At 33.9% G+C, this 23,915-nt stretch overlaps 2 long non-coding RNA genes across 2 annotated transcripts; both read left to right on the forward strand.

Annotated features, from left to right (window-relative positions):
• The first annotated feature begins 5,742 nt into the window (after window positions 1–5,742).
• LOC131072663 (uncharacterized) lies at window positions 5,743–6,638 on the forward strand. Its single transcript, XR_009372418.1, has 3 exons — window positions 5,743–5,891; window positions 5,983–6,474; window positions 6,550–6,638. It is a non-coding gene; the product is annotated as an uncharacterized LOC131072663 (long non-coding RNA).
• Window positions 6,639–6,967: 329 nt separating this feature from the next.
• On the forward strand, window positions 6,968–7,438 carry LOC131875679 (uncharacterized). Its single transcript, XR_009372472.1, has 3 exons — window positions 6,968–7,077; window positions 7,192–7,266; window positions 7,353–7,438. It is a non-coding gene; the product is annotated as an uncharacterized LOC131875679 (long non-coding RNA).
• Window positions 7,439–23,915: the final 16,477 nt, after the last annotated feature.

Below are 23,915 nucleotides of genomic sequence, written 5' to 3' on the forward strand. Positions count from 1 at the left end.
TATATAAGCAACTATAGCATAAAGAGAGACTCATGTAGCAATATCAGAAACAAAAACATAAATTATGATAGTGGAGAAAATAATCATGTAGGGTGTCTTGTTCAATAGTTGCCCCTACTCAATATTATCATGTAGGGTGCCTTAAATAGCAATTCCCTCTACCAATGTTGTCTTGTAGGGTGCCCTATATAGAAGTTCTCCCTAATATATATCTACAGGGTGCCCTATATAGCAGTTCTCCCTAATATATATTTACAAGGTGCCCTATCAGTAGTTCTCCCTGATTTATATTTATAGGGTGTCCTATAAGCAGTTCTCCTTGATTTATATTTACAGGGTTCCCTATCAGCAGTTCTCCCTGATTTATATTTACAGGGTGCCCTATAAGCAGTTCTCCCTGATTTATATTTACAGGGTGCCCTATAAGCAGTTCTCCCTGATTTAGATTTACAAGGTACCCTATTAGCAGTTCTGCCTGATTTATATTTTCAGGGTGCCCTATAAGCAGTTCTCCTTGATTTCGATTAACAGGGTGCCCTATTAGCAGTTCTCCCTGATTTATATTTACAAGGTGCCCTATAAGCAATTCTCCCTATTTTATATTTGTATCAATTTTTTTTGTTAGTTTTGCTTTGTATCAACATTAATCATTGTTTGTCAATCACTGCTAATCCTTATATTATTAGCATTATATGAATTCATAGTATTATAAATTTATAACAATTTGCACAGACTGAATTTGATTTTCTAATTCATTTCCAGGTTTATATATATATATAGTGTCTAACAGTAATGGAGCCTTAATATTGTTTTGAACAATTGTATGTTATTTGCCCATCCAATATCATATTGTATTGACGTCACTAATTTAATTGTGATTGTACACAAAAGTTTAACAATTACTATTTTATTATATATAAATTACAACTGTTACATTTAATACTAACTCAAAAAATTACCCCCATGTGTACCTGTCACTGCTTGCTTCTCCTTTAATCCCAGCTGGCAGCCTTTTTCCCTCAGGTGAGCAAGAACATGCTTTGATACCATTTGTAATGTCCCCTATTAGGTTTAGACCCGTTTAACCATAATTAGTCTATTTCTATACACTTATGACTTAAACTAACTTAAGTAGGAGACAAATCTATCTTAACATGAATGAATTCAGTGTCATTCGACAGTTCAATCAATAATTCAAATTATCATTTGCATATATTTCTATATTTATTTTCAGATAGTGTTATAATATATATTTTACTATAGAGTAGTTCTTATAAAATATTATAATAATTATAATCATTATATTATTTTCTATAATTATATTACTATTTAGTTCTTTCTAATTATACAATTTAATATTGTTATTGGTCTAATCAAACCATATATATATATATACCCTACAATATCAATTATTAACAAAGTCATTTTCTAATCATTAGTCTATCTGGTAGCTACAAGGGTAGACAGATTTGATGTGCATTAGATCTGGTCTGCCACTATATATGGGGTAAGTATGACTGCCTTACATATTATAGAGTATATTAACATTACTATTAAATCCTTTATATAAATATTATAGGTTGTATATATATTAAGCACATCCCCGTGCATACCACCAAGAACAAAGATGTTTCCTGCCTGATTGCGCCTTTACGGCCAAATGCTCAAATGATCCAAATTGGATATATTTAGAATCCCAGGTTGCCAATATCTATATTCCATTTGATGATTACCCATAATATATATATTCCATTCCCTTTCGATGGAATGAATTCTCCCTTTATTATATACTTGCATTCTGCTTTTTCGTTGAGAGTTGTAACCCTTCATTAATGGGTCGTGTTTTTCCCATTATGAACTAATTACGTCTCTTAACATGTGATCAGTGTCTTGATAATTATTACTGATAATTAGTTAAAACATACCTCTTAATTAAGATATCCATTAGTTTGTAGTTGACTATCGAATTGATATTGAATAAAAGCGCTCATGTTAAATGCTTGATTATTATCGAATTGATGTATACGAGTTGCTGTTGCATCCCATCGAATACACAGATGTGCTGCCTGTAACTTATAATTAATAAATACTACTCTACTGCTACCTTACAAAAGTATCTAATATCATTGTTTATAGTATTATACAGTAATATTAGTTTATTCTATTTGAATATTTCAAGAAAATATTAATTAATAATAATATTTAATAGCTTCAAATCTTCATACATTAATAAATAATATATTAATTAATAATAATAATTGTTTTGTTTAGGTTATATATAATGATTTAAGGAGGAGACATGACACCTAAACCCCTTTGACGAGGATCTTGCACAGTCTCATGGATTGACAGGTATAAGTCAATACACCCTATAAAAACAGTTTATTTTTTTTAAAATAGTAGGAAAACAAACTTCCTCAATTTTTCAAACCTCAACATTAGTAGCAAATCTAATACAGTTATCAACACTTGAGGCCCCAGTTGGACTTATTCAAATTTTAATCTCAACATCAACTTTAGGGCTGACTTCTTCATCAACTTTAGGGTTGACTTCTTCATCAACATTACCCTCATTTGCAAAATATCTCTCTCATTACCAATTAAATCTCTCATTTGATGGAGTGCAGGTATCACCAAATAGGTATTTGTCAGATGTGTCTTCCTCGAGTGAGGGAAATGCAAGAATAGAAGACAAAAGTGAGACATGTAGTAGATCTAAAATAGGGAGATCAACTAGAGGTCAAAAGATTAGAAGAAAATTCAATAAACGCATGGAATTTTTCTTTTCTCAAGGGGGTCATGTTCTTACGATGATGAGACCAAAGGTGATATCGAGGTGCGCTTGGGGTAGAAACATCTACAGAAACAATGGGTACTCAAGGAACTTCCTCCAATAAACACTGATTTTTGTGTTAACGAGAGGATATATCGTATAGCACCTTCGTTGTTACATGGTTTGGGCCTATTTTCCATGGACGACATAAAGGTCCGTTACAACAAAGTTGCTAAATTGATGGAGTTTGTTGGACCTTATTACAATTACAAAAATTGGATGCAGATTGTTCGATATAAAAAAAGTATGTGTAGGTATGCACTGTCAACAAATTATATACAACATAAAGATAATGATCAAAGTAAACGAGTGTCTATGTACATTGATGGAAGGCCAAAAGCAATGGAGAATATTGCAAGTTTTATAAATAGTACGCGACCTGGGTCAACTAATAAGCAACCCAATTGCATATTTGAGGTGCGTGAGGGAAATTGTGTATTCGTATGTGCAATAAAATCAATAAGTGCAGGGGACGAGCTGCTAATCGATTACAATTTGAATCGTATAGATACAAACAAAGTTACTATCATGGGGGTGGTATGTACTATATACCATTTAAACCAACCTCCAAATTAATGACTCCAATATACCATTTTATTATTAATTTTTTTTGTTAAGTCTATTGGTTTCATTTCGCTAACGTTTTTATATTTTTTCTTTGTCACAGGGCGACATGGATCCATCACATAGGATAGACAGGGATGTAGGTCTTGACACTTCTACTGAACAGGTAAACTTCATTGTAATTGTACAAATTAGATAGAAGCAAACTGTTACATTATTATGTTTTTTTCTTGAGTGTTTTGGATTAATTTTAATAGTGTTAATAATATTCTTTTCATAGATGGATGTTTGGGGAAAGGGGAAGGGACCTACAATACCTCAACACCTGTATAGGGATGTGGACTCAATAGTATTATGCGATGATGACATCACATTTACCACAAAACCTCTAGAAATGATGAAAAAGTTTGTTAGAAAAATTAATAGAGAGATTCTTTCTTTGGCATCCATGAGCCCTCAGACCGATGAAATAGAAGAGAGGGTGCAACAATTGATGCAGACAACACATAACTTCCAAGTAAGCAGTAATGAAAGCTTTAATTATAACAAAAGTTCGATAATGGTTTATTTTTATTCTCTTTTATGTCATTAACTAAAATATGTATGTGTTGTTTTTACAGGATTTTATGCGTCCTCATCAACCTGGTGGCCATGATCAGGTATTGCAGGTAGTTCAGGTGATGACCATCTTCTATACATTAAAACTACTCCTTTTTTGGACTTGTGAACTTGCTTTTTTAATTCTAGTGTTATTGATCATATATTTATTTTGTAGTTGATGCAGAGGGATATAGTTGATACTGTTCATGACTGATGATTCATACCTTAGGGAAACAAACCCCCTTACACATCCCTTCACTTGTTCTCAACAAACCTCCAACACATCCTTTTTCTAGATGCTTGACTTGGATCAACCTCTCACTTCATCACACATAATCTTTGAGAGCTTCGTACTGTGATTTTTTCTTCACTATCAACTCACCTCTCACTATATGATTCTCTCTCCTTTTAAAGATTGTCACATTCTATTTGAGCTCACATTCTACTTGAGCTCAACTTCCAACAAGACAAGTTACATGTTCAAGCAACTCCATGTTAGCCTTAACATTGTGAAAATACCAAGTATTTCAACCATCATACCTTGACATATACTTACCCCTGTCCTCCAAGAGTTTTATTTCACTGTCTTCATCTTATTAATGTCTGATCCAACTTCCCAAGAACTCATAATTTGCACTTACTCATAGAATCCTTACAAATTCCAAAACTGCAAAATAAGGAACCCAAACTACCATTCATTGTGACTGTCATGATCAAACAAGTAGATTGAAACTTTCTTGGCTAGTCAATGTCCATCATACTGGGGAAGGTTATTTAGAGTTGTTCCAACCTTATTTAATCAACACAGTCCTATTTCAACCCATTGGACACCACTCAACAAAACAATATGGTTTGCTGTCCCAAAACAGGGAAAACTCTGTCTCAATCTGCTAGGGCACTATTTTTCTTGACATTTGTACAACCATTCAACATAAGAACAATTCAATATGAAAGATACTTGAGTTGACAATAGGAATCCAAAATTTGAGAAGTTTTCAATGACTACATCAATGGATATTAACAAACCCTTGTGACTGACCCATAACTAAGGATTTTGGACTGTTTAGAGAAAAACAATTCAAACTCTCCTCATTCTTCACAACCATTGCTCTAACTTGGCACAAAACAAATTTAATTCATTACACATCACCATCAAATCCTTGATTAGACATTTTTAATATATTTGCTTGATGAGAAGAAACTTGAAACAGTGCATGAAATGTGATTGTCATTGAAATTTGCAATTAACAAGTTCCAAAACAAAAAATTTAATTGGTTTTATCAAACCATAATACATTATGGTGTTCTTCAAAGTGTCTCCTTCCTTCTTCCTTTACACTACCCTCCTATCACAAATATACCTACCTTTGTCCTCCTTCATATCATTCTATCATTAAGATTAGCGTCGAACACTTAATAAAGGTTCATCTTTCTTTACAATTCTTAATAAAGGTTCATCCTTGTTTACAATTCTTGTAGTTTTCATATATTTAATGTATTATTCTACAAGTGTTGTCAGTGTTCCCGTGCAAACACTGCCTCATCTGAGGTTAGCCCCACCTGTATTGCCGACTGCAATGTCGGCAACACACACCATGCAAACATCGTCTACTGCACGTCATGTTGACCTGCCCACTGTTGGTAGATCCCTCTTTTTCTCTCTCTCTTTTGTTATGTGTTTATTTCCTTTGAAGTGTTCTTTCTTGGGGGCATTTCTTAGTGGATTGATTTTCTGCAGCAGGAGATGCACATGAGGATGCGTCAGAGGCAATTACTGCTGATAACATACCATCATTTCCTGGATCTTCCCGTATTGATAGTATGGGAACGTTGCAAGCCACATTAGTGGTAAGCGACGGAGAATTGATTCCCTTAAAGATACATAAGGTTCCAGGTACTTTAAAATTATTATCATATATAGTCTAATTGTAATTTACTTACTGGTCGCTCATTTTGGACTAATGATCCAATGATTTTTTTTGCAGGAAATGATTTTTTTTATAAAAATCTTAATGACATTGCATTGCAGATATTTGGGCCCACCACACGTAAAATGTGGAACATCATATGTGACCTGACCCTAATCCACTATTTTGATTTCATATCATTGCTAGAATAGTTATCCTTTTTTTTCTTCTCTTGAACTATATCAAAGGTAGCTTCAGTTTATTTCTAAATCTAACAGGTTTGTTTTTGCTTTAAAGGTGGAATGACCAAGAAAAAAGGTTAAAAGATGAACTAACAAACCGCATGGTTGGGTTGTTCGGAAATGAAACATTTGACAAAACCAAGGTCTTTGAAAAAGTTGGCACATATCTAAAGTATGTGAGAGACCAATACAAGACACATTTAGAGAAGAACGTAAAGTACGAGCATCCCCCCATGATTCCAGAGAGGGAGTGGAAGGACTTGATTTTGGATGCGAAGGAGAGAATTGAAAGGAAAAAAGGAAATACACCACCAGACACCAGAAGAAGGTATGTGATACTATTGAGAATGTAATAATTACTCCTTATATTTATATAATCTAACATATTTCAAACTTTTCATAGACTGAGTGACACGTCAAAGGCAAGACAAGAAAAGCACGAACAACACAAACTCGGCTCTGGTGGTTATATGAAACTTGTCGCACGAATTGTAAGAATCAATAAATGAAACGTCGCATCAAAATATTTATAAATTGCAAATATTTTTTTTTGATCAAACAATACAAACAAAATTCACGATACTAAGAAAAAAATGCAAGGATCTGAATTCAATAGAGCGCCCATAGAAGATGGCAAGAGAATTGCCTACCAGCAAGACTATACAGTCGTGGTTGAATGGCTATGAGAATTGAGTGGGCAAACACAAGATTTTGATGCATCTGTCACAAAGGTAAATAAGCTAAATGAAAATAATTTCAAATTGAATACTTTACCAATAATCTATTTGATTTTAAGTTCCAACATAAAGTGACTATATATTTTTTAAATAAGCAAGCAATGATAACAATACGCATGACATTGGAATGCAACCTGTTAATCGTGGAACACAACCTGGACATGAAGGTCCAGATGTGCATTCCAAAAGTGGAGGTATTCATTTGCTATTCAATTTTTTTTTTTATGTAATTATTAATACAATTAAACATCTTAATTAAATTGTAATTAGTGTAGTAATTAATGTAACCTTTTTTGTTACTATTTTAGAGCATGTAGTCGGTGGTGACCAAGTGGAGCATGATCCGGGTAGACAACATCAGGAACGTGATGTTCCCCAATTAGGTAAACAAGACCATTGTTATTCCTTTAAACAAATTTAATTGCAATTGGTGTATTGATTAAGGTAACTTTTTGTATTTCAACTCCAGAGGATATAGAGGGTGTTCAACATGTTGAGGTTGAGGCTAGACAAAATGATGTGGAAGATGATGTCGCCCCATCAGGTAAAGAGCGCCACGATTATGTTCTTTAAATTAATGAAATATTTGTAAAAAATATTTTTATTTTTTTTTGAATTTAACCCATTTCTTTGTTATTGCAGACGACCCTCCTTTGGTTCAGTGTCCTCGTCCTCTATATAGGACTAGGCATACATCGAGATCACGAGCAGAGGGCAGAACAACTGAAGATGGGGAAAATGCTGAAGAAAACAATGCTCCACTTAGTTTTTACATAGCTTCAACAAAAAAAGAAAAAAGAAATGATTGTAATCTACCTTATTTGATAATGACTGATTTTTATGTGTTAATGAATGTAATTATGTGCTAATGAATGTTCATGAATGATATGTGATAATGAATATTGATGAATGTTGTGTGTTAATGAATGTTAATGAATGTTATGTGTTAATGAATGTTATGTGATAATGAATGAATGTTATATTTTAATAATGGATGAAAGAATGAATGAATTTTAGATGTTAATGGGGAATTTAGAGTGATGTTAGGGGGGGGAGGGGCCAAATGAGCTTCCACCTTCACGTGGTTGACCCTGTTAAGTAGAGAATATTAAACTATTCTCGAAACAAAACGAAGATCAATAAGATAACACGCTTGTCAATATTTTATTGTGTTGCACAATTAATCTTATTGAATTATGTATATTGATTCTTAATTGCAGGGTTCAACAGAGCCAACACGAACAACAACACCACAAGTTTCTGGGTATAATGAACTCCCGTATTGTCTTGTATGTACACTAACACTATGAGTTGCTTCTACTACTGATATGCATGGTGTGACTGCAAAAGTTGTGGATATGCCTCATCCTTGTAAGTTTTTTTATTAGTTGACATTTTCTGTAGCATTTTTTAATTTTCCTTATCATTTTAAGTCTAACCACTTTTATATGGAATTTAGTGTTCTAGTTTTTTACTATCTGGCAGACATTATTGATACAAGGACTTGCATTGCATCCATTTTTTCAATTAGGTATTATAAAGGGAAGGTTGTATTTGTAAATGTCTCTTTGAGTTCATCCAAATTTTATAACTGTTACCTCACATCTCGTTATTGCTGCAATAGGGATTATGGCCAACATAGGCTACGATTGCAACCTCTTGGTGCCATAGAGTCTCTTTGTTCTTAAAATTGTAGCGGATTGTTGGGTACATTCCCTCTTTTGTACTCCAAATTGTTGCGGTCAATGCACATGACCAAATTTCCTTTTACATCTAGAGGATAGTATTAACTTTTAAGTAATTAGAGGCTTTTGAGGCGTATTTGGCCAATTTTTTTTTTTTTGGGATATGATGGTTGTGTTTTAAATCATCTTAAGATGATCTCAATGAGTAATCATTTCACTAATGACATTTTTTCATTTTTCTTCATGAATGTTGGCAATTTTTACAAGTTAAGAGACCCATTGAGCACATAGCCTTGTAAATTCATTACTTTGTTAATATAATACTTGATCTCTCTAACAAAAACTCGTTATGCATAGTGATTATGATAGCCAATAGTTCTCATTTGATGATAATCTAGGTCAACTTTTGATCTAAAAGAAACTTATCACAAAAGGGGTCGTGAACTATCCTCATTCACAGTCAAAACTCACTATAGTTGAGATATCAAAGCTTTCAATCACAAGAAAGATATAGCAACAATAACGTAGATGCCAACTTGAAGAGAATGAACAACAACAATAGAAGTCATACAAAGTTAGAGATCAAGAGTTGCTAGTCAAACCAAAATCCCTAGATCCATAGATGATACAAAGAGCGGTCAAATAACTCTCCACGAGTAGTTAGCAAATCACAGTGATGAAGGTTTTTTAGTGGTGAGATCATCAAACAATATGAGAAAATACTTAGATAAGAGATCATTTTTAAAAGATGACGAGGATGCCATCATACTCATTGTATGTGACAATAAGGACATTCACTATTGCAGAAGCCATACACTTGAGCCAATATTCATAGTGATAAATGAGCCTTTCAACGTTAGCAACATAGAGGATATAGACTATCAAAGTTTCAAAGAGTGGTAGGCATGCATTCAAGGTAGTTCAAATAGAGGAGATTTGATAGAGCACAAGCCATGATAGAAACCTAGAGACAAATCCCTGTATCAGACATAGTTAAGAAGGATAGTGCCCTAACAAGTTCTACTGATTTGCTTGAATTGATCAAAATATTGCCGCATTATTAGCCAATAAGCTATATTTTGTGTGGGGTTTCGACCCGAAACTTGTCTCACGCTGTAAAACAATTAACGGGTTGATGTGAATTTGTTGGCTTTCAGTAGTCATTATATGATTTTTTGTATTATTTAAAAATAATAATAATTAAATAATCATTGGAATTCTGACGCCCCCTATATTTGCACCGACGACTATATTGTTGGGCATGCAACATCCTCATCAGTACATTGTTCCTGGTTGTTGTCGGACGGTGTCGACATTCCGATGGAAATCAACGAAAACATCCGACGAGGATGTTGTATGCCTGACGACATTCTCTCGGCAGATGAGCGGTTGGGGTAACACATGCCGATGAAATTCATCGACAAGACTTACACTAGTGGCGAAGGGAACATTTGGTCTTGTCGATAACCGATGAGGCTATCGGTAAGACATACACCGATGGAAATGAGGCTATCAACCATCTATGTATGTCTTATTGATAGCCTCATTGGCTATCAACAAGACCAAATGTTCCCTTCGCCGCTAGTGTAAGTCTTACCAATGGATTTCATCAGCATGTACTACCCCGACGACACCCGAGACATCAAGTCTCCATTGGTGTATGTCTTGTCGACAACCGACAATGAGGCTATCGGTAAGAGATACACCAATGGAGACCTGATGGTTTTCGTCGGAATTCCGACGTTGACGAGCACCGTTAGAGTATCCGACAAAAAATTTTCAACGACTGCGTTTTTCAGCAGTCCCACGAAAAAGAGTCGGAAATCCGACGAGTGACCATCGGAATTGAACCCCAAATGTACTAGTGTAAGTATTGGCATACGAAGGTAGCTCCTACGTAGTCTATGAGGAATAAGTGATAGAGATATCCAATTCCCTCCCAATCTCCTTTATCTTATCTACTATTTTTTTTTGTAATAGTAGATCCTTATTCTTATTCATGAAAGTGGCAAACTCATCCAAGTTATACGTCCTTCTCCACCTCCTTTCTTTGTATAGGTTCCAAGCGTTGTTCATCTTAGTCTTCTTTATTTCTACATTTAGATTAAAGAAACCCATCATCACATTAGAAGTTGGAGTGATTTGCAATTGATTTAGAGCAGTTCTAATTGGAGTAGCATTCTCCTCTCGAACTGTTCGATTGACTATACCAAAGGCCTTTATAGCATAGACCAGGATTTGCACAATCTGTGTGAACAAGCTCTCATAGATTACTCTATCGTGCATGTGCCCTACAACATATAAATTTATCCCCAAAATCTTGATCATAGTTAACTTTTCCTCCTCCATCCCTTTCTGGAACATATGTGGTATCTGTTCTTCAAGGGACCCTTCAACATATCTGCATTTAATACCAAATATATCTGCCATCAACTTAGTATAAATGATGATATATTATCTTGCGTTAGACTCTTTAAATAACTCTTTAGCCATCTCTTATCTATCCTTATCCCACGATCCTTAACTTTCCCTTCCTTTGTCCACCAATCTTCTCATTCGTCCTTAGATTTATTCTTGATATTTTTGGCTTGTGAGAAAATAACCTCGAGATTTGTTCTTTGAATTTGTGCCTTCCATGTTGTGTCATCGACTTCTACTTTCCATGTTTGTGCAATCGAGCTTTGTCCAAGTCTAATACAAAAAGATCGCCTTGAGCCATTCCTATCTCGAGGTCATAATAGCACAAGCATATTGTAGTCAAAAGTCTCCAGATCATTGTTCGCTATTCCTTCCATTCTTAACTTCGACTCCTCCACCTTTTCCTTCCTCTCTAAATATTAGTTCAGATTTGATTTGATCTCCATGTACTATCTCATGACACTGCAACCCTCACATTCCAAGGCATTCAAGTAATCAAGAATAAAAACCTCCTTCAAATTCGCTTGGACTGTCTTGACATTACCCACTATGTGTTTCATAAAAAATGTGCTGTCATTCCCCATATTCTCTGCACAATTGAGTCCTTTGGATCTTGCATAATCTCCAGGTAAAGATAGATGATCAAATGTGTTGATTGCGACAATAGATGTTAACATTCCCATCCCATCTTAGATAAATTAACTTCCGCATGGCTTACCTAACCAGAGATTGTGGAAGGGCTCTCTCAATCCTTGATTATAAGGAAATAAGTCCGCATAACTCTAGGCAACTGTCAGGCTCGCCAATTACACATTCTCACTCATCCAAATTCACACCCACTTTGGCAAAAAAATTGGCCGCTCTGTTAGATTCTCTAAAAACATGAGTAATTCAGGTGTTCCCCATATTTGCAAGACAATTCTTGATTCAAGACACCCATGACTTCAATTTCCAATTGTGAATATGACCCTTGCATATTGTGCTGATGCTTATATGTGAATCCCCTAAAACATCCAGATCTCCAATTTCATTTTTTGTGCATAAATTCAAGGCCCCTATGAAGACCTCTAGTTCAACCTCATTATTAGTAGCACATCCAATGTTTTTAGCTGATATCTTGACACACACACCATCGTTGCCTTTGATAATGCAACCAATACCAACCTTTCCTGGATTCCCCTTCATTGCTCCATCGTAATCAAGCTTGCATCTCCCCTTTATCGACGCTGACCACTTGACATTCTCCCTTAGTTTTGGTTTACTTGATATATTGATGGATGGAGCCTTCAAGCTATCCCTTGTCTTCTGAATTTCATTGTGCCGCGAGGAAAATAACTTAATCTTTTTTCCTTTCACCTTAGTATTTACTACCTTGCAGATTCCGTTTTCAATTTTTGTTCTCATCTCCTCAACCGGCAGAGCCTGATTACAAAAACTACTTATGTTCCTTTCTTTCCATACCTGCCAAGACACCATGGATGGAGCCACGATCCATATTCCCCCCACATCAAATCCTTACTGTGGATAGGCTTGCTTAAGAGAAAACTCAATATTGAAGGCTGCCTCACAAATTTCCATTTCAGGGATGAGACCAATCAATCCCAACATCTTTCAGCATATGAGCATCGTAAAAGTAAATGATCCACACTCTCCTCATCCCTACAACAAAGGGGGTAGTAGCTAGTTCTTTCAATCCCAACCACCTTCAATCCATCTTGTTAGTATTTTTCCATGTAAAGTTGTCCAAAGAAATGCCCTAGCTTTGGGTAACACACTATTATGCCAACATAGCTTAGCTGGTCAATCCGGTTTTTCTTTCTACGCAACCTGTAGTGTATATCTTACCCGAATTGAATACTCCTTTATTTTTGATTAATTGCATACTATTTCATCTTCCTCTATAGTAGGCATTATCTACTAATTACTCCTTTGTTTTTATGCACTACATATTATTTATTCTTCCTCTGTAGTAAGCATTATCTTCCTTTGTCATAGGGTAGCCCTTAATGTTCCTCTTGCTGCTTCTAGAATATTTAGTCTTTTCAATAGACGTCAATCCTAGTAATCTTCATTATTGTCCTGCGACTAGACTACATATCTTGGGATAAACCTACTATTTAGTCTGGGTCATTTAGGATCCACCCTATAAGAATCTCCCTGTTCCATGGGTCATACCAAAACCTGGTTTGGGACCCATTCCCAATCTTCCATGTCAAATGATGCACAATTATTTTTGGCTATCCCATATGAATCTCCAAACAACAGAACCACCCCCACTATTAGCAATTGTGATGACCTGTTTCAGACCATCACAATCAAGATAATTTTTTTGCATTATTTGGCATCACTATTTGTGTGGGTCCTTATACATTTTTCATATATATTTAACACCTAAAGTATTATTTTACCACCCTAGCTGTCTAAGCCCAACACCACCATCAAGTTTTGAAAAACATGTAGTATCCTACTTAATCAATGGAATTTGCTTCTCATCTTTAGCTCCTTCCCACATAAACTTCTTCATCAAACCTTCCAATCCTGATATTGTCTTGTTTGAGAGTCTAAAGTAAGACATTACATAGATGGGGATCGCAGAAAGTATGACTTTAATCATCATGATCCTACTAGCTAATGATAGCCATTAGTTCTTCCAATTGTACATATTATTGTAAAAATTGTTGATTAGTTCTTCCCAATTTGTGGTTTTACCCATACTAGTAAACAAGAGAGTACCAAGGTGCTTAATAGGGAGAGTGGCAATTGAACAACCTAGAATATGATTGATTCTAGTTTGCATAAACCTCTTTGTATTAAAGAAGAAGACTTATGTTTTCTCCTTGTTCAAGATTTGATAGGGAACCTTCAAGTATATTTCTAGTGTATCCCTTATCACCTCTGCTTCATGTATAATTAATATAATATAATATAATATAATACAATACAATACAATACAATACAATACAATATAATGTAATGTAATATAATATAATACAATACAATACAATATAATACAATATAATAATAATTCTCTTAATTATAATATTATTAATAATAGTGAAAGGAAATACAAGAGCAAGGAAAGAAAAACAAATTCCAAGTAAGTTTATTGATGAAGTAAATGTTACCAAGAGAAATGCAGAAACCTTGGAGAAATCACCCAAATGTGAAGGAGGCACAAGAACTTTTGAAGGTAAAAAGCAAAGAAAAACCCCTTGTGATATTATGAATGAGGCAATGCCTAAAATGTGTGTGCGTGTGTGTGTGTGTGTGTGTGTGTGTGTGTGTGAGAGAGAGAGAGAGAGAGAGAGAGAGAGAGAGACTCTTTACAATAATGTCATTAAGAAGAAATGAGAGAGGAGACATCTTTTAAATAGAGATGAGGAGAGGAGTTACAAAGTAACTCCCAAATCTATGAATGCCACCATTCATAAAATGTGTGTGCCATGTGTTCACATCCTCTTATGGAGGAAATCTAATATTCCTTAATAAAGGAAAATAAAAGAAATGACTTGTCCTTACACATGTACTAGAGGACAAATTACATGTAGGAATTCCAAACGAATATCCTAAACTAAATACAAAAAAACCTAAGCCAAGTAAAGATTAAATATTCTAACACCCCCCCTTAAGCTTTACTTGGGGAGTTTACATCAAACCCTTCAATGGGTTGCAATCCAAGATGTTTACAATGAAATTGGAACTTTTCTTTACAAAGTGGCTTGGTGAAAATATCTGCAACTTGGTCTTCCCCCTTGCAATAGAGTAGTGAAACTTGCTTGTTTTCAATTTGTTCTCTAATAAAGTGGTGTTGGAGAGAAATATGTTTTGTCCTTGCATGGAAAACTGGATTTTTAGCCAAGGCAATGGCACTTTGGTTGTCACAATACAATGGAGTTGTTTCGTGTTGAGGTAGACTCAAATCTTCAAGTAGTTTTCTAAGCCACAAGGCTTCTTTGCAAGCATTAGTGCATCCTTTGTACTCAGCTTCAGTGGATCCAAGAGAGGTAGATTGTTGCTTTTTACTATTCCAAGAAATTGCTTCTAAACCAACAAAAAAACAATAACCACAAGTAGATTTCCCATCATTGGGATCTCCACCTAGATCGGAATCAATAAAACTGTTTAAAGTAAAATCAGAATTTGCATCATAAAACAAACCTACATTAATAGTTCCTTTAATATATCTTAAAATTCTTTTAGCAACTTTAAAGTGTGTTTGTTGAGGTTTAGACATGAATCTTGAAACCAAACCAACACTATAAGCAATATCTGGCCTAGTAAGAGTTAAATAATTCAAACTTCCAACTAATTGTCTATACAAATAGGATCAACAAGAGGAGTTTTCATATCAAGCATTAACTTAGTGTCTAATTCAATAGGAATTGAAACATGGGGAGCATCATTCATTTTAAACTTATCCATGAGATCTTGAGCATATTTACTTTGAGATAAGAAAATTCCCTTAGAGGTTTGCCAAATTTGCATTCCTAAGAAATCATGTAAAAGACCTAAATCAGTCATTTGAAATTTTTGATTAAGTTGAAACTTAATATCAGAAATCAAAGTATTGGAACTTGAAGTAAGAATCAAATCATCTACATACAAGATAATAATGATAATATCATCTTCACTATGTTTAATATACAAGTTAGGATCATTTTTACTTCTAATAAAGCCTTGAGAAAGAAAAAATGCATTAATCTTTGTATACCACTCCCTAGGAGATTGCTTTAATCCATAAATTGATTTCTTTATTTACAAACTAAGTGTGCATTACCTTATTTAATAAAACTAGGAGGTTGAGACATATAAATTTCCTCATGTAAATCACCATTAAGAAAAGCACTTTTAACATCCATTTGGTAAATAAGCCAATCCATTCTAGAAGCTAAAACAAGCACAAGTTTAATTGTAGGCATTTTAGCAACAGGAGCAAAAGTTTCAGTATAATCTAAGCCTTCAATTTGAGAAAAACCCTTAGCAACTAATCTAGCTTTAAATTTACTAACTTGATTATTAGCATTCAATTTAGTTTTATAAAGCCACTTGCAAGAAACAAGATTTTTACCATGAGGCAAGGGAACTAAATCCCAAGTTTGGTTAGAAATTAAAGTATCATATTCTTCCTTCATTGCTTGTTGCCAATGTGGTTGATTTTTAACTTGATCAAATGTTTTAGGATTATTAGAATTCATAATAGTAGTCATTAAAGCTTAATTACAATAATTAACTCTTCTAGCTTGAATTCTATCCATTCTAGCTAAGTATTCATCACTATCTTGAATTAAAGATTTAAACCATTTAGGTCTCCTTTTAGAAGTAATGGATTCATCACTAGAAGAAGAGTCATGAGGAGTAGAGTTATTATTATCATCATCACTATCACTAGAAGGAATAGAAAGAGATGCATTAGGAGTAGGGTTAAGGGAAGGAGGTTGGTCCTCCACAAGCACAATTTTGCTTTGATCAAGTTCATCATTCTACACTTTAGAACAAACGTGAATGCCTTTTTCTGCAATACAAACATCTCTTACAACTTTTACCTTGTTAGTAATAGGATTGTAAACTCTATAACCTTTAGTATTTTCATCACAACCAACAAAAATAAAAGGAGAAGATTTAGATTCTAATTTTTTTCTTTTCTCTTTAGGTTTGTGAACATAAGCTATGGAACCAAAAATTCTTAAATTCTGCAAATTGGGCTTTCTACCAGACCAAGCTTCTTCAAGAGTTTTATCCTTTAAGGCTTTGGTAGGTGTTCTATTAATTAAATAAGTTGCACAAGCCATAGCTTCAGCCCAAAACTTGGAATCCATATTTTTTGCATGCAATAAACATGTAGCCATTTCAACAATTGTCCTATGCTTCCGTTCTACCACACCATTTTGTTGTGGTGTATAAGGAATGGTAAGCTCATGTTTAATTCCAAAAAATTTCAAATAAGCATTAAATGCATTATTGACATATTCTCTTCCATTGTCAGTACCAAGAATCTTAATTTTAGAACTAGATTGTCTTTCTACAAACATATGAAATTCAGTAAACACATCAAGCACTTGATCCTTACTATGAAAGAAATATATCCATGTTCTACTTGAAAAATCATCAACAAAGGTAAGAGCATACCTTGAACCTTGGATGGAGGGATTCTCCATGGGACCCAAGAGATCACTATGAACTAGATGCAATTTAGTATATGCATTCCAAGATTGACCATGAGGAAAGGGTTCCCTATGCATCTTACCACTCATGCAACCATTGCAAACAATTTGAGAAGGAACAATACTAGGCAATCCATCAATCATATTTTCTTTTTGTATCAATGATATATAATCAAAATTGAGATGGCCAAGTCTTTCATGCTATATAGTAAAATCAACACTAGTAAGCAAAGAATACTTTGTAGGAGCAAATTCATAGAACTCGAATAAGTTATCACTATCCATTTTAGCAGTAGCAATAACATGATTAGTTTTTGGATCAATGATAGAACACATGCCCCTATAAAAGTTAATTTTATAATCTTGACAAAGTTTAGGAACCGAAATCAAATTTGATTTTAATTCGGGAACATAAAGAACATCATGCAATTTCCCATTAGGAACATTCACATCACCAATAGCTTCAACTTTGCAACTATGATTATTAGCTAATTGAATAGGAATATTAGAAGTATTAGGATGCAAAGATTCAAAACATTCTTTATGAGAAGTAACATGCTAAGATGCACCAGAATCAATAATCCATTCAAGTGGTTGAGAAACATTATAAGTACATGTAAATGCATGACGAGTTGAATTACCATTATTATTACCTTTTTAATAATGAGGTTTATGTTGTTGATTATTTTGATTATTTTGGTTCATGGACTTTTTACCATTTTGCTTCTTAAAACAATTATTAGTAATGTGTCCATCTTTCCCACAATATGTGCAATGGGGTCTTGTTTGAGAATTATTCCTTTGATTATTGTACGCATTATTATGATTATTATTATGAGAATTGTTATGATAGGATTTAGACTGAGATTGATAGTTAGAAGACTTGTGATTATTATTATGATGATTATTATTATTATTGGATCTAAAATTATTATAATGATTATGGTTTTTAGACATAAAAGCATGTTCACTACTTTTAAGAGTACCGAATTGAATTAATTTAGCTTCCTCTTGACGTAATAAATTACGAAAAATATCATAAGTTAATTGAGCAGCTAGACTAGGAATAGCAAGTTGAGCATGGATATTCGTAATAAATTGATGAAATTGACGAGGAAGACATTTTTTAAGAATACGATGAATTAAACGTAAATCAGCTAGAGTAACTCCTAAACCAGTTAATTCACTATTAACAGAATCAAACTTTAATAAGAATTCATCCATGGTTTTAAAATCTGTATACCTGAGATCTTCAAGTTGATCTTGAAGCTGAATTTTTCGGGATTCATTTGAGCTATCATAAGTTGTTTTTAAAATTTCTCAAGCTTCATGCGCTTTTGTACAATTTCCAATTAGAACATACAAATCAGGAACCATTGAAATACCAATTAAACCAAGTGCTTCCGCATTTTGAGCCTTCCATCTATCTTGGTCGGCTTGAGGAGCAATTGAAGCGGGCTCTGAGGTTTTATCAGTAGCAACATCCAAAAGGTGTTTGAAACGAAAAATAAACGAGATATGTGGTTTCCATGAATGATAATTGGAACAATTTAATTTAATTTCCAGAATTAATGTAGACATGATAGCAAAATAAACTTGAACAAATAATGGATAGGTTTTAAAAGACGAAAAATAACCTCAAATAAAATCAAATTTCAATAGCTTTTAAAAATTTACAAATATTTGTACAAAAATATTTATGAAAAAATGTTATTTTAAAATAACAAATTTAAATTTAAACAATTAATTTTAATTGAACAAACTTTATATTAAAAAGACTTTAAATCTTTATTAATAATAAAATAAAATAATTTAAAAACCTTATATATTAAAAAACTTTATTATATAAAAAAAATTTAAAGCTGCATAAACTTTTTAAATGCAAATAAAACTTTATAAACCTTTTAAAAACTTTTAAATAAACTTAGAACCTTTTTTTTAAGTTTTAATATATGTGGAATCCTATTACTTTGAAAGTTTAAAATAAAAAATAAAGTAGGCTCTACTTAATACGAGGAAGATTAAAAACTTAAAACTTTAAAGTAAGTCAAATAAAATTAAAGTGAAAATGTTAAAGTATGAAGAAGTTAAATAATATAAATTATATGATACGTGAGTTTTAAAAGAGGTGTATTTTTTTTAAAAATAAGACATGATCAATACGCTACCAAGAGCAGGGTGCAATGAACTGTTGGTCAGAATAGAAACGTATGAGAGCAAAACCGTTACATGCAAGATGTAAAGGCGTTGATTGGTGATGCAAGTAACATTATTTTTAATCAAATCAAACTCATCAAATATAGAAAGTAGAGCTGGAGATAGCAAGGAAAAGCACAGGAAAAGGTGATAGCAAGGAAAAACATAGAACTCGTTGAAAAATAAAAATAAAAATAAAATGAATGAGAATGAAAGAGCTTAATCTTCTAACCGATTTCTTCTTATCAAAAGCTAAAATAAATAGATTTAGATTTAAAATGAAATAAATTTAGATTTGAACAAAATTATTTTAAACAGATTTAAACAGAAAGATGAAAGATTTAGCAAAAGATTGAAATAATATGAAAAACAAAATGATTACAACAGACAGAAACATAAATAGGTCTTTGAATCTACAAACATAAATTGTTAGAAAATATATAAACCAACAATAATTTGCAAGTGAAATAAAATTTTAGAACCTGCAAACAAACAAAGAAGCAACTGAAAAATGCAAAATGTTTTGATGGCAAGCCCTCCAAACTGATAAATATAAATTATAGAATGCAGGAAAAGAGGTTAGAAACTGAGTTTTGGTGGCAAGCCTTCCAAAATCACAATGTTAAACCAGAAAGAAGAAACTTTGGCAGCAAGCCTTCCAAAGCCACAACTTTAAACCAGAAAGAAGAAACTTTGGCGGCAAGCCTTCCAAAGCTTATTTTTAAAAAAGGTAGAATCTAAGAAGATTGAACCTGTAGGCAAACTTGTTAACAAGTTTGAAAAAAAATTAAAATCTGAAATAAAAAACCTGCACAATAGAAAATATTAGAGAAAGAACTTCTTCTCCTCTCAAGAATGCCTCCAAAAAGGTGAACTCCACAGAATGGTAACCTTCATCATCTCAACTTGAAACAAGGATTAGAACCTGCTCTGATACCATGAAAGGAAATACAAGAGCAAGGAAAGAGAAACAAAATCTAAGTAAGTTTATTGATGAAGTAAATGTTACCAAGATAAATGCAGAAACCTTGGAGAAATCACCCAAATGTGAAGAAGGAGGCACAAGAACTTTTGAAAGGGGAAAAACAAAGAAAAACCCCTTGTGATATTATGAATGAGGCAATGCCTAAAATGAGAGAGAGAGTGAGAGAGAGTCTTTACAATAATGTCATTAAGAAGAAATGAGAGAGGAGACATCTCTTAAATAGAGATGGGGAGAGGAGTTACAAAGTAACTCCCAAATCTATGAATGCCACCATTCATAAAATGTGTGTGTCATGTGTCCACATCCTCTTATGGAGGAAATCTAATATTCCTTAATAAAGGAAAATAAAAGAAATGGCTTGTCCTCACACATGTACTAGAGGACAAATTACATGTAGGAATTCCAAAGGAATATCCTAAACTAAATACAAATAAACCTAAGCCAAGTAAAGATTAAATATTCTAACAAATTATTCATTATAAGTTTATATGTCTCCATATCCCATTGTCGTAAAAAAATTAGACGCTTAGATCATGATATATTTGAGTGTATTTTATATAGATTATTTTAAAGATAGATATTAATATTATTAATATAAAAACAATAACCTAATGTTGACCCCCCTCCCTCCGCTTTTCCCTTTAATCAGTTATTATCTGATGAGGATCATAAATTACCAAATTTTGAATTTGAAGTCGGATCCCACCAATGGTGGGACAAATATGCCACATAGCGGCATATGACCTAGTCATCTTTCCCAAAATAATTCAAGTGGATTAATTAATGATTTTATCTACTTGTGGAGTACCGATATCGAAAAAGACAATATTTTTTTAATCATCCGATCTAATGACATTGGTAGTGATGAAGACAACAACTTGTCTCGACTAAGTCACATTGGGTGGATTGATGGTTCACATGAGCGGAAGAGATCTCGACCTTGGGAGATCTGCTCAAACGCTACTTGTAATAATCACGATGATTATTACACTAGTTTATATCAAAATTTGTTGGGCCTACTTCTGGACTCTTCTTTGGCTATTGAGCGACTTTGTTTTCTCCTTGGCGTGCTTCTCTTTGCTAAGCTAGAGGAAACGATAATGGGGGGTGATAGATTGAGACTTGAACTGGATAAAATAGATGATTTCAAAGCTAGGCCGACAATTTGGTTTGTGTGCATGGAAGGAGGTATTGATAAGTTCATGGAGACCATGAAAGGCAATGACGAGAGACTGTCTAAACAGTTTTTGGCTTCTTGGGAGGACAAAAGGGTCACTATGGGTGGCATTTTGTTTGAAGTGAATGAGGAGGTCATAGCTCAGGCGATGAGCCTTTCCATGGAAGGCCAAAAATAGAAAAAGAAGAGGCGTATCTCGAACACCACTAGTCTGAACCAGTTTTTCTGCGAAGGAGAGAACCCCGTGAAGTGGTCTAAGGGATTCAATTGCGAGGAGATTTCGTTGCCATGGGACGAGGTGTGCTACATCATTATGAAATATTTCACTCTCGAAGGGCGATATGGGGTTTTCTATTAAAAACACCTCCCTTTTCTTAATCATCTTAGGAATAGGGACCTTATTTCTATTGCTTTTTATCTATTGCACTTTATGGCTACTAACGTGAGAGATGTTGCCGAGGCTAAGAAGAAAAACAAGGATTATACCATTCTCCACCAAGGCCTTATCCTTCGCCTGTATAACTTCCATCTGGCCCTTTGCCGCCCCCGCACGATTTTGGTTCAAAATATGTCGGAAAACCAGTCCCCACCCAAGATTGCTGCAAACCCTGAAAAAAGCCCTACTCTCCTTCTCGAGTTTGGCTCCTCCAACAAGAAATTCAAGTAGTGTTCTTGTCACTCAAAGGATTCAAAACCCTTCGAATCCAAGAAATTGACTCTGATGTGGAGATCAATGATGAAGCCAACACTCCTCGTCACTCTATGAGACTGGCGTCCAAGCCCCCTAAAAAAGAGAAATCCTTTAAGGGCCCCTCCTCTTCCCATGATACGGGGATTAACCCCTCTGATAATGCAGCCCTGTCTCACTTACCTCGACCCCCCATTCTGATAACTCTACCCATGTCTCTAAGAGCCCTAAAAACCCTAGGATCCCGGATGTTGATCCTAAGTCTCGGGCCAATTCCCCTTCCCCTACCCTCAGGTTTGAGAAAATGGTGGTTATTGAGGAAGCTAGTAGTATCAAGGAGGAAGCGAATGGCAAGCTGATGGATCTGGAGAAGAAAGTGGATGCACTGAACAAGCAAGTGCAGGATATTGCCTATAGAGCGAATGTCGTCAAAAAAAGATTGGAGAAGGTCACCAGATTCGTGTTGAATGTCATGCACAATTCTACGACCACTCTGTGTCTTTTGCAAGAAAATACCTAGAAAGGTAAAAAGAAGGAGAAAGAGGACTACAAAGACCTCTTCAAATTTCTCACTAAGGAGTGGGCTAGGAGGCTCCTATCCAAGATGAGTCATGGGAAAAGGAAGTAGGGATGTTAGCTACTTGGTGGTTTTTTGAGTTTTTGAATGGCTTTCGTGGCCTTACTGGTTATAGTTATGGTTATACGGCTTGCTGGATAATCTTGGACTTGTTTATCTTTAGCCCTGTGTGGCATATTTTATGGTTTACTATGACTCTTTTAAACTCTGTTAATATGGGTATAAATTTTAAAGTTTTTGATAGAGGAAAGTTTTAGGAGGCTATGATTTTGTTGTTTCTCTGCTAATAGTTGCTCGTTTGTTGTTAATGTGACTATATCTGGTTCAGCCCCCTTGTTTTGGCTTCTTTTATTATAAAAAACAATAACCTAATATAATAAAAATATAATAATAACAATAATATTATAATAATCAAACAATAATAATAAAATAATATGAATTATTATTATAATTTTAATATAACACTTTAAGGGCAAATAAAACACAAAAACCAATATTTAAATTGTAAATTCTTGATAATTGTTAAAATCAATATTCTCTTATGCAAGTTATCTTATTTTTAAAAAAATTGTTTTTGAAGGGTTGATCAAAGATATATTGAAGGCGATATAATTTAGATTTGAGGGAGTTATTGTGAAATTAGGGTTTCCACCAAATTTGCTCCTAAGTGTGAAAAATATTATTCTTTTTGAATTTTGGAGGGTTGAACAAGGGTATTTCTCTCTATTTCCAATTTTGATATGAATTTATTTGGAGTTGTTTTGAGTAAGTTATTGCAATTTTAGTGTTTTTCATAAATTTTCTCTATCGACTACAATTTTTGGAACTTTTAAAAATTTGTTTACATTTTTGGAAAGCTTGAAAAAAATCATTAGGGATTTGGTCTTTGAAAATTTAATTCTAGGACCAAAATAATTTTGAAATCATTCAATCAAAGGTTTCATCAACAACAAAAAAATAGATTTTGCTTATCAATCCTTAGTATGGTAGCACCACAAACTAGAGGCAAGGGAAAAATTCTTATACACTATGAAAGAGTCCTAACAAAAAGGATATGGACTTAATAGTTTGGATTAAGTGCAGCCTTGGTTGTAACTCCCTCGCCATTAGACAACTAAGTGAACTAGTTGGCGAGTATGCATAAC

This window comes from Cryptomeria japonica, chromosome 5 (genome assembly GCF_030272615.1).
Source record: "Cryptomeria japonica chromosome 5, Sugi_1.0, whole genome shotgun sequence".
NCBI classification, from domain to species: Eukaryota; Viridiplantae; Streptophyta; class Pinopsida; order Cupressales; family Cupressaceae; genus Cryptomeria; species Cryptomeria japonica.